This window comes from Callorhinus ursinus, unplaced genomic scaffold (assembly GCF_003265705.2).
Source record: "Callorhinus ursinus isolate GAN/ISIS: 27379988/994484 unplaced genomic scaffold, GSC_fseal_2.0 scaffold14, whole genome shotgun sequence".
NCBI classification, from domain to species: domain Eukaryota; kingdom Metazoa; phylum Chordata; class Mammalia; order Carnivora; family Otariidae; genus Callorhinus; species Callorhinus ursinus.
This window is the reverse complement of record NW_027397076.1, coordinates 24,061,552-24,074,594: the sequence shown is the minus strand read 5'-3', so window position 1 is coordinate 24,074,594 and position 13,043 is coordinate 24,061,552. Positions and strand designations below refer to the sequence as shown.

Below are 13,043 nucleotides of genomic sequence, written 5' to 3'. Positions count from 1 at the left end.
AGATCTTTCAGAGCACTGAGCTGTCTAGGAAGAACTCACCTTCTTATTATTACAGAATAACCCAAGGGAAGAGCCTCTGAAATAAAATGCAGACTCAATCACAGTAAACTGTAAGGAAATGGTTTTATTACTTTTAAGTCTTTGTTGTGGTATCTCAATTTGGGATTTCAAAGTTTTTGCCCCATAGTGACCTCTTATGAATAATCTTAAGAATACATGCTATGGATTTTTAATTAGAACATAACGTGTTTTCATATTCATTATTGCATCTAAGGTACTTTAAAATAGTTTGTGCCCACTCAGGTAAAATGTTTTTCTTGCAATTGCATTTAGACTATTGCTTAGTCAAGTCTTTCCTTGTGTGTTGTGAAAAAAATCAACTTTCTTTTTTTTAAATTTTATTTTATTATGTTAATCACCATACATTACATCATTAGTTTTTGATGTAGTGTTCCATGATTCATTGTTTGTGCATAACACCCAGTGCTCCATGCGGAACGTGCCCTCTTTAATACCCATCACCAGGCTATCCCATCCCCCCGCCCCCCTCCCCTCTAAAACCCTCAGTTTGTTTTTCAGAGTCCATCTTCTCCCATGGTTTGTCTTCCCCTCCGATTTCCCCCCTTCATTTTTCCCTTCCTACTATCTTCTTCTTCTTCTTCTTTTTTTTTTTAACATATAATGTATTATTTGTTTCAGAGGTACAGGTCTGTGATTCATCAGTCTTACACAATTCACAGTGCTCATCATAGCACATACCCTCCCCAATGTCTATCACCCAGCCACCCCATCCCTACATGTCTTTCTCTAAATCACAAATCTCAAGTTACTAGAGTTCAAAATGAACCTTCTTTAGAAACATTTGTTTGGCATTCTAAAATAGGAGAAATGACATTTCTATTCTATTCATTGTTAGTTATCATCGGGACCTCATCTTATTGGAATGAAAAATTATGGATCAGGAAGAACTTATGTATCAAAATAAATTTAGGAAGATACTACTCAATATTAGGATCTGCTGAGAATATAAAGGGATTCAAAGAGAAGACCTGTCTCTTTAAGGAGATGAATGCATTTCCTCAAAGTTTTGTATTTCTATAACCTGGATGAATCTGATTATAAAAGAATTTCACCAGACACAATTAAAATTTCTTTTATCACTTAAAGCTGTCATTTAATTGATGTGGTGCTTTGTAATTGAGGGTGTTTGGGACCTAGGAAAACATGGCTCTTAAGATTCTTTGACATTTTCCTATTTCAGAATAATCTGTCCCTTTTGGATCTATTTAATTTCAAACTGTAAGTCTGCAAAACTTTCCTTTCTAACCCTGGTAAAGCAATCTGGTAAATTTTTTTTTAAAAAACACTTTTTCTTGGCTACTTTATCCCCATTCAGTTCCTTTTCTTGTTTCTGACAAGAATGATGACCACTTTCCTTAAATTCTTCATCCTTAAAACTTCATTGTCAAAAGATGAACGTTTGGTCTTGTTGGAATAAAATAGGCTTGCTCCAATTTTCTCCCAGTATCCACCACACCAAACTGTGCCTTTACCAATTTTTACTTTGATTAGTCCCATGTAAGAAAATGACCTTTCATCTACTCCCATCTCTTCTGTGACTTTGCCCCATTATTGACTCTCTCTTTCTAGAACATCTTCCATTTCTCTGGACTGATTCCTTCTCTTCTGATTTTGACTATACCTCACTCTCTCTCATCACACAAAATTACAAAAACTAAATTTAAAAGAAGAAAAAAAAACCTCATTGCCCTACATTTATTTGTTCACAAGTTCCCTTTCCTTCTAATTATCATGAACCTCTTTAAAACGATTGATTTCACTCACTGCTGCCCACCTCAGTCCTTAAACGTTCCTGAATGTACAGAAGTCTGAATTTACCTTTTTGTTGAAATTGCTCTCAGTGGTCAAGAATACTGCCCCAGTTACAGCATCTAATGATCTTTTCCCCAAATTTATACTTTTGACACATACAGAAGTTATAGTGGTGACCTCCTTCAGGCAACTGCTACTCCTGTTTCTCATTCTAGTTTATTCTCAGCATCCTTGACACACTATTTTGAATCTATTTTTAGTTGTTGGTATGGCTCAAGTTTCCATATCGTTCTTCGTCTCTTTTCACTTTAAGATTTCACTCACTTTATATCTTTGCTTAATCTCTGACATGCCAATACTGCTAAAAAATATATATCTATTTTATATATATTTATATATTTTCCTTAAATATCTTCATATATATATATATACACACATGTGTATCTGTCTATCTATCTTCCTGGATATTGTCACTTAGATGGGTATGTCAAACTCAAAGTATCCCACCTTTTAAAGCTGTCTTTGTTCTATATATCCAGGAACCATACTGGAGACTGCTAGTCACTATCAATTCTTCCCACCCCATTACTAACTCAATATATCAACTGCAAACCCTCCTGATTCTACTTGAGAAATGTCTTTTCCTGATCTCTCCTCTTTTTTTCCATTCTTATTATCTTATCATTAGCCCAGTTTCTCATTGTCATTAAAAAACATATTTAATCTCCTTAGCCTGTCTCAAAGCTGTTCAAGTCCTATTTCTAAACTGAACTTTTCAGTGTATTCTCCTAATGCTTCTCCCCGCTTCTTGCCACTGTGGGTCATATGTCATCTCCTGAATAATAACTTAAGGAATAAAATGTTGAAAAGCTTACTACTTTTATGATTTTGAGCATTTTCTTTTCTCAGTTTGCTGTGCTTGTGTTTTCATGGCCTGGTAAATTTCTACCCATTTATAAATTCCAATACAAGGGTCCTCTTTGTAAAAAACTCTTTTTTGTGCTTAGGCAGAAATAACTCTTCCCTTCTCTGTGTCTCAGCTGTAGCCCTTTTGTTTTTAAGTAACTGAAACGTAGTCACCTTAGATTAAATGGAGAGAGATTCACAGGGAAAGAAAATGTGCTTTACATACATATACCATTTGTATTAGCTGTCTTTTGCTGTTTAACAACATAGCCTGAAACTTAGTGGCTTAAAACAATTCAAATTTATTATATCATAATTTATATGGGACAGAACCTGGTCATGGCTTAGTTGGGTCTTCTCCTTTGTGGTCTCTCAAAAGATTGCAACCAAAACGTCAGTCCAGGCTTTATATTTTTATCTGAAGCCTTGAATAGGAAAAGATTGACTTCTGAACTGAGCAACAATACTATTATCCGTGACAACATCTACAAATCAACAAAAGGCATGATCTTTTAAGGTCTTTCATCAAATAAAGTTTGGTGCTGTTGTCTTTGATATATACTTATATTATTGAGACTTAACACAAAGAGTTTGGTCTCATTCTGTGACATCAGCAAGTGTTCAAAATGAGAGATAATGGAACTATAGTAGTAATATGGCCTCTCGCACTGTTTCTTCAATTTGGAATACTGTTACTTAAGGACCTTTATGTTTGGAATATTTATATAGGCTACAAATCTACCTCCTTCTTGAAGCCTGCAGTGATCATTCAACATCTATTTATAAAATGTTTGTTATATGTGAGCCAAGGAATAGATATTAATTCTACTATGAATATGATGGTTTCTGCTCTCCAGGGACTCTGTCCACTGGGGAAGACATCTTGGTAAATAGATATAAAACCATTGGTAAATGCAGTGGATATTTATAAGAGAGAATCAGAAGTAATCTCTCTCCTTGAAGGTCTTCAGTGTTTGTACTATAGAAATACTTGCCTTAAATTACTTGTTTTAGTTATTTTTTATTTGCCTCATGTCTTATGTTAGTAGTAAATTCCTGAAAAACATGCAGCTGAATATTGTTTCCTTCAAATCTTTTTCTAGTAAATCTTCTTTCACTTCCCCCTTCATATGCTTCATGTTCCCAAAGCATATGACTATATCTCCATTTGCTTCTCTAGACAATAAAATTCTTTTTTTTTAATTGAAGCATAATTGACATATAACATTGTTACTTTCAGGTATATAACATAATGATTTGATTTGTATATACTGCAAAATGGTCACCACAGTAAGTCTAGTGAACATCTGTCACCCTACATAGTTTCAATTTTTTTCGCTTGTGATGAGAACTTTTAAGATTTCCCCATCCAGCAAGTTTCAAATGTGCAATACAGTATTATGAACTATAGTCACCATGTTTTATATTACAACCCGATGACTTATTTATTTTATAACTGCAAGTTTGCAACTTTTGACCTCCTTTCTTTAGCCATTTTGCCCAGCCCTGCCCCTTCCTTGGCACCCACCAAACTGTTTTTTTTTTTTTATTCATGAACTTAGTTTTTTAAAAAAATTCATTTCACTTAAAAGTGAGATCATACAGTTTTTGTCTTTCTTTGTCTGACCTATTTCACTTAATATAATTTCCTCAAGGTCCATCCATGTTGTGTAAATGGCAAGATTTCATTATTTTTTATGGCTGAATAATATTCCACATATATATATGTGGAATATATACATATATATATTTATATATATGCACCATATCGTCTTTATCCATTCATCCATTGGTGGACGCTTAAATTGTTTCCATATTTTGGCTATTGTAAATAATGCTGTCTAGAACATCAGGGTGCATATATGTTTTTGAGTTAAGATTTTCATTTTCTTCAGATAAATACCCAGAAGTAGAATTGCTAGATTAAAGGTATCTTTTTTTAATTTTCCGAGGATCCAGCATAATGTTTTTCATAGTGGCTATACCAATATACATTTCCACCAACAGTGCATAAGGATTCTGTCTTCTCATGTCCTTGACAACACTTGTTATTACTTGTCTTTTTGATAACAGCTATTTGACAGATGTACGGTGATATCTCATTATGGTTTTGATTTGCATTTCCCTGATGATGAATGATGTTGAGGATCTTTTCATGTGTCTGTTGGCCATCTGTATGTCTTTGGAAAAATGTATATTCAGGTCCCCTGTCCATTTTTAAATGAGATTGTTTTCTTCACTATTGAGTTGTATGAATTTATATATTTTAAATATTAACCCCTTTTCAGACATATGACTTGCAAATATTCTCTCCCATACATTAAGTTGCCTTTTCATTTTTTTGGAGACTATGAATTTTTTATGGAAAATAATTATATTTCTTATCATTTTATTTATTTTTTTATTTTTTAAGATTTTATTTATTTATTTGACAGAGAGAGACAGCGAGAGCAGGAGCACAAGCAGGGGGAGTGGGAGAGGGAGAAGCAGGCTTCCCGCTGAGCAGGGAGCCCAATGTGGGACTCGATCCCAGGACCCTGGGATCATCACCTGAGCCGAAGGCAGATGCTTAACGACTGAGCCACCCAGGCGCCCCTTTCTTATCATTTTAATCCTAGATTTTCCAATACTGTTCTAGATTCTGGCCACTGAAAATGTGATTCTTGAACTGGCCACACTGGCATCGCCTCTAAGTTTGTTAGAAATGTAGGCTCTTAGGGCCCACATTAGAGCTACTGAATTAGAATATGCCTGTATCAATATCTCCAGATGAGTGTGTGCACATGAAATGTAATTAACACAGTGCTGGAGAATATACAGTATCATAGCACAGGATTTTTCAAATGTGTTTGAAGAGTCATCAATATCAGAATCCAAATCATTGAATTTGGGTTAACATGATGGTTTGGTGATGGCAATGTTGTGGTAGTGATGGTGGTTTGGGTTTGTAAAAATTCACAGCCATTGGCCTCACCTCAGAATCTACCAAAAATGTAATATTCATGTTTCTGTTTAACATGTTGTTCAAGTGATTTTTAGTCTTATAGAAGTTAGGTGAAGTGTTCAACCTCTGGAGCCAGATTCCCTCAATTTCCTCCTTAATAAAATGGGATAATGAGAGTGTTCATCTCTTTGACTTACAGAGTGGTTAGAAGATTACTGTGAGTTACTTTACACATTGCTTGCTGCCTAGTAATCATATGGTAATGCTAGCTGCTAATAGCTGTGACATATATTTGGTGTTCAACAAATGCATGTCTGCCTTATAAAGTTACTGGCCGTGGTAGCCACACAGTAAATATTATTTTTACTTCATTTATTTTCTTCTTGTTTACTCCTTTGCCCAAATCATATTTTGATTGTGATTTTTTTCCTTTCTTTGTTTCTTCCCTGAGACTTTCTTTTTCTTTGTGTTGTTTGCAATATCCTTCATAGTGTTTAGCATAAATTCCTTGATAAATTTCGTTACATGGAACATTTGCTGATTTCAGTAATAAGAGATAAGAAGGAGCAGCAGGGCAAAGAAAAACAATACCATGACCCTGAAAGAAGACGTGTGAGGAAGACAGTATGTAGATGATAAATGGCTTTGTAGCCAGTTTGGGGAGATAGCCACAATTCAACAGGCCCTTAAAGTCAGCCATATAAAATGAATTTTCACAGCTACCTAGTCATGGCAACTAACAGTCTGGATTGTTCTTAGAACCTTCTGACTTCAGCGTGTCTACAAATAAATTTCTCCGCAATTATTTTTAAAGCCCAAGTATTTCAATCCTCAAATTTTCATATTACTAAATGGTTAATTGTTTTGAAAATCAAGATTTCCAAATGCAAATAATTTGTAAGCACAGAAAAAGGAAAATTCAAGGTATGTTTTGGTAGAGCTTGTAAAGCTGCTTCATTAAATTAGCAGGAGGTTCAACTTTAAAAGAGTAGATTGATTTAAAATATGTCCATTAGTATCACTTCTTTATTTAAACATTTAAATAGGTTAGTCTTACATTGTAAGAAAATATGAACTCTGCTCTACACCAGCAAGGCCTCGTGGAGGGGCTCTTGCCTACATTTTCCTATCTTAGCACCAGCTACCTAGTTCACTACTCCAGTCAGGTCTTGCCATTACTTGAACACACTGTACGGAACTTACCTGTTAAATTGGATGGATGGATAAATGAATGATAAATGGTTGAATAAATAGTGTGAAAATGAAATAATGTTTTGGTTTATTTTTTCTTTAAGGCTATGCCTATGGAATAAAATTTGAATAAAATTAAAAACAAAAGTGTTTGCTAGTAAAAATAGTAGGCTTGATAGAGTTGGGTAGCTTTGTCTATGGAACTCTGTCATTTTTCCTGTAGATTCAGGTTTCTCTTCTAAATCTATAAGTTCATTTCAATTGGATCTTTTTTTATTGGGAAAAAAGACACCTGTTTTTATTAACTAAATTTATGGAAGGTTTGAATTGAAAACTGGAAAGTTATTTTTGTGTCCTTTGGTTAACTTTTTAATTAATGGCCTCTACATTGCCAACTTTAAAAATGTTTAAACATAGAGACTTAAGTTGTAAAAAAAGGTCTTGGTTTAGCTTTGAATGAATCCAGAAATACCACTGAAGTATTTGCTTCTACCACAAGGAGCTACTTTTTAATAGCCAATTTTATTTGACTACCTTTTCTTTTTAACTTACAATTAATCCTCCTAGGAGAAGACCTGGTTTGGAAACAAGGTAAATAAAATAATCTTTTTGCTTGTTGGACCAGCTGTTTATAAACAGATGATTATATAAACACAACGGGCCCACCTTTGCTGAAGTTCAAGCTAAGTATGGTGAGTCTCTAGAACTTCCCTTGCACAGCAGGCAGCTGGTCATGGCAAGGGTGTGTTTATCCACAGACAACTATCCCTACAGAAAATGTTCACATGTCACTGAAAACTTTTTTATGTTGCTGTCCTCTAGTTGGACACCACAGATACAAATTAGTGAGACTCTGTAAACAAGATGTTCTTACTCTGTGGTAATATTTAAGTGGTCTGTGGTGAATGTTTGAGGGTCCTTGAAACCTCTGAAATTGTATACTAAATTTTAGAATAATTAGAATACGCATTTTCTTGGAAGGGAGTCTATAATTATTATCAGATTCCCCAATATCTCCAATATCTCTATAATTGCTTCTGCATCAAATGTGGTTTACTTAACTATATTCCTCACTAGACTTTAATCATGACCAAATATGAAACTTACTATTGAAACCTCGGTACCAAAATCAGTACTTAGTACAGAAAAGGCACTCAGTGTTGATGAGTAAGTGAATAAATGAATGTATGGTTGAGAGAATAAACAAATGGACTGTATCATGTGTTGCTAGGATCTAGTGTCTTATGATGATATGGCCCTTCCATTCAACTTTTTTCTTGGCTTGGGGGAGGGATTATACCTAGATTGCTTGCTCTAAGTGTTTCATGTCAGAGTCCACTCAATAGAGTGTTTATGCTCCTAAAATTTCTATAACAGAGCTAAGAATAACTTTTAGCATATTATATAGTAAAACCATTTAAATTCTTATTTTCATGAGAATTAACAAAGCTAATGAAGTATTCCAAAGATCTCCTCTCCAAAATTATTCTTTTATATTTTTACATTCTTTCTTTGTAAAAAAAAAACCATGCTCTTTTTCATTTTTACCATTCTGACCCATCATTAAATTGACAGTTGATTTGATGTAATAAACAATACATGATGAAAACAGGTGTAATATAATTATTGCAAAATATTCCCAACACTCATTATTTGATTGATAACCCACACATTTAATGAGGACTTGATAATGGGACTAATTGGGAACCAAAGTGCATTCTTAGGCTTTTCTCTATATTGGAATTCAAAAAATATTTGTAAAACAACATTTGATACTGAACTGTCTTGCCAGTTCGGCAGAAACTTTGTGAGTCTGAAGAGAGAAGTGTATGTGTATGCAGGGGAAAGGAAAGTTTAGAGCAAATACTTCTGATTAGACCCAGGCTCATATACAGACTTGGAAGCATTTCGATGACACATTAATTTCTTCATGATGAAATAACACCAATTTTTGGTTTGCCCCATTCTACTCAGCCAAGGAAATGAACCAGTTCTAACAGAGTCCCTTCTATTGTAGTGTACAGACACTAATGGGGAATTGGGTATACAAAATTTCTTAGCCTAACTATATACTAAGATTCATAAATAAATTCAAGTCTTAGGGCTAAACCATCTGCCATGTATTTTCCAACTGATGTACTTAAAGCAGAAAAAAACAGAAGTACAGATAAGTGCCATTCATGTAGAAAGGAATGAATGGTGTGCTGAAGGACTGGGTATTTTCACTCTCCCCCTCTCTCTTTTTTTAAGATTTTATTTATTCATTAGAGAGTGTGCACAAGCAGGGGAAGAGGCAGAGAGAGAGAGGGAGAAGCAGACTCCCCACTGACTTGGGAGCCGGATATGGGGCTTGATTCCAAGACATGGAGATCATGACCTGAGCTGATGCTTAACAATCTGAGCCACCCAGGCATCCCAACTCTCTCTCTCTTTTTTTTAAAAAAAGATGGTATTTATTTGAGAGAGAGAGTGAGCTCGAGCAGGAGGGGCAGAAGGAGAGGGAGAAGCAGACTCCCCACTGAGCAAAGAGCCTCTTGGGGGGCTCGATCCCAGGACCCTGAGATCATGACCTGAGCTGAAGTCAGATGCTTCACTGACAGCCACACGGGGCCCCAGGTATTTTCTCTTAAGCTATTTTTGAATCAAACTAAATTATTACCTTTAGCCACAGAAGATACCTTTTTCTTCTTTCAAAACCATTGGTATAAGGCATTTTAGTATAATAATACAGTTGTGCTTTCATTTATCTAAAATAACACAAAGAAGATATATCAACCAAGATTGTTAAAATATGTTAAAGCATCTGTTGTGAGTAGATTATGCCATTTCCCCCACTTTGTTTCTATTATCTGTTTTATTAAGAAGCAATACAAATGAAGATCTAAATTTTTGTTTTTAGACAAAATGAATGCTTTGAATATAGAAACCACCTTTCTAAGATTTAGTGTACATTAGTGGATTTTTAAATAGTTTTGAGAGCAATTGTGGCAAGGCATGCTTGTTCTTTGTCATAATTTGTTGGTTTGAAATCTCAATATGAATATAAAAACTAATCAAAAAGAATAAGATGAGGAGACACAAAAAATCTGCTCTGCTGGAGAATAAAGAGTGAGAAAGGTGGCCCAGCACCCATGACAAAAGAATCCAAGTTAAAAGAAAATTATACTGACCTGAAATACACTATCAGGTTTGTGAGTATGAATTAGCATGATTTTTAAATTTTCATATGAGCAGAGACTTTTAGCTCAGGGAGGAATGTTAGGCCTTAACTAATTCTTTCCTTTAGTTTATGAAAGAGCAAATTCAGATGAGGAAATGTATGGACAATATTATTTGTCCATCCAAGGTCATATCCCTATTTAGGGTCTGAGCTAGAACTGGAATCCTGAATTCTTTACTCCACACTTTACTATAATGCACTACTTTTTGTGAAAACTTGTTTCTGTTGAAATCTATATATTAATGCCTATGGTAAAATACATGAAGGAAATCCTCAGAAAAGTCTTGTCTAACATTGTTAACTGTATTAGTTATCTAATGTGTATAACATATTATCCCCAAACTTGGTTAAAACAAAAATTATTTATTATCTCACAGTTTGTGTGGATTAGAAATCCAGGTGCAACCCAGCTGGATCCTCCCATTCAGAGGATACCACAAGGCTGCAGTCTAGGTGTGGGTCAAGGCTGTAGTCATCTTGAGGCTCAACTGGGGCAGGATCTGCTTCTAAGCGCACTCCCATGGTTTCTGCAGGATTCAGTCCCTCACATTGAGCAACTGTTGCTGTCCAACAAAATACCACAGACTGGGTGGCTCCGACAAAAATGTATCTTCTCACCATTCTGGAGGCCAGAAGTCCAAGATCAAGGTGTTGGTAGGGTTTCTCCTGAGGCCTTTATCTTTGGCTTGCAAATGGCTACATTCTCACTGTGTCCTTATATGGCCTCTTCTCTGTGTTCATGCATCCTTGATGTCTTTTCATCTTCTCCTAAGGACACTTGTCAGATTAGATTAGGGCTGCACCTTTATGACTTCATTTAGCCCTCATTGTCTCTCTCTAATGCCCTTATCTCCAAATACAGTCATATGGGGGCTTAGGATTTCAACATGTGAATTTGGGGGAGACATAATTCAGTCCCGAAATGATAGATACCTTTCACTAGGTAACTGCACAAGGAAGAATTCTAACGTTATTCTGTACAGTAGCCTAAAAAAGTACAAAGTCAAGGCCCAAAGTATGTCAGTGTAATAAATATTTATTGAGCACTTGTTAGGAACCAAGAACTAGGTACTTTAACATTCAAAGGCAGCAAAGTCACTCTTATACCCCTTGCTTCCTCAATCTATGTTTAAAAACATATTTTAAACAGAAGAGTAAATACATAATTACAAGGTGTGATGATTAATTTCATATGTCAATTTGGCTGAGGCACGGTGTCCAAATATTTGGTCAAAAATGATTCTGGATGTTTCTGTTAAGGTGTTTTATGTGGATGAGATTAACATTAACATCAGTGGACTTCAAGTAAAGCATATTGCTCTCCATAATGCAGGTGAGCCTCATCTGTTTCGTTGATGGTCTTGAAGGAAGAAAAGATGGACCTGTCACGAATGAGAAGGAATTCTGCCACTGACAGCCTTAGGACTTGACCTATAGCACTGGGTCCCACCTGGGTCTCTAGCCTGCTGGCTCACCATGCACTATTTTGGACTTGCAGCCTTTACCAATCAAGTAAGACAATTCCTTAAAATAAATCTGTCTCTATACGTCTACACTCATCCTCATGGTCTCTTTCTCTGGAAATCTCTAACTAATACACCTGGTAAACTTTAATAACAGAGTGTACTCTGTTCCTTCAGTCAGTTGACCTCCCCTCTGTTGGCTTCCCCTGTTCAGAGTATTTCTTCTTTGGGACGTCAGGGCAGATGCAAGGAGCTAGAATGTCAGTTTAATTGAACCCTGTTCAAACCACTAACCAGAATCAGCTTAGGTGGTGGGTTTTCATACCATATAGTTTCATGTTCGAGTCAGCAATTTACAACTTTATAAAAATTAGATTGGTGATCGAACTCTTCTTTTTTTCTGATCTAATTGGGCTGCCTGTACTGCAGGGACTCTTCTGTATGAGAGTCTGATGGGAATTGTGCATGGACATTGTATGGCACCACTAGGAGGGGGCACGTATGAGATCCAGTGTAGGGCTGGGCCAGGAATATGCACTAGGTTCTGTGTAATTTTATTTCTAAGAGTAGCATGAAGCTCTGTATCTCCAGAGCATATTTTTGCTAGCTCACTAGCTTACAGTCTTTCCTAGTTAGCCTTCTAACCTTCACTGAAGGGAATCAGTGATAAGCATTATTAACTCCTTATTGGCATCCAGGGACTCTAAAATGCCAGGAAGAAGGTGACCTTCCATATATCATGTTGCAGGCCTTGGAGAGGGTGCCACTGCACAGCTGTCTTCTCATGTGTTTGTCCTTTGAAGCCATTGCTGGGGTCAGAAAGTTCTGTCTTTTGTTCTGTGGGAAATCTCACTGTTGTAATTTGTGGTATATAAATAGAGAAAATAAAAACTTTCTAAGTAATATATAAATGGATGTTGTATTTTTCATCCCTGAAATGATAAAGTCAACCAGTGGAGGACTACGTTGACCTGAAACAAAATAAAAAAGAGCTTTGGAGTTCACAGTATTGTGATATTGCCTTTTCCCTCCATTTGCACACAGTGCCATAGACTCCAAGGGAGCTGAAGGGAATGATAAGATCTACCTAGAGAGTGTCTATAGGAAATGAGATATGAGACTCATATTTTTACTCCTTTTTTTTTAAGATTTTATTTTTATGTAATCTCTACACCCAGTGTGGGACTCGAACTTAAAACCCCAAGATCAAGAGTCACATGCTCTACTGACTGAGCCAGCCAGGTCCCCCTATTTTTACTCCTTTAAATGATATATATAATTATTACCCATCGAAGTGTTTTCTTTCACCTCACCAAAAGCATGACAAATGTATTGCCTTTTAGTATTTCAGCTTTTCACACCTTCTCTAGCAGAGTTGCCTTCAAAGACACCGGACAAAAAGTTTTGTTTTGTTTTGTTTTGTTTCTCTTGTATTCCAGAATCCTAGATTTAGAGACCATTCTGCCAAATCCTCATTTTGCTTATG

At 35.8% G+C, this 13,043-nt stretch overlaps 1 long non-coding RNA gene across 3 annotated transcripts in view; it reads left to right on the top strand.

The window, feature by feature from the left end:
• Positions 1 to 13,043, top strand: part of LOC112831949 (uncharacterized) — a 194,619-nt gene that overhangs the window by 59,920 nt on the left and 121,656 nt on the right. For all 3 annotated transcript variants that reach the window (XR_012380811.1, XR_012380812.1, XR_012380809.1), the window contains one exon: positions 11,428 to 11,606. This is a non-coding gene — a long non-coding RNA (uncharacterized lncRNA). The remainder of the gene's footprint in view (positions 1 to 11,427; positions 11,607 to 13,043) is intronic.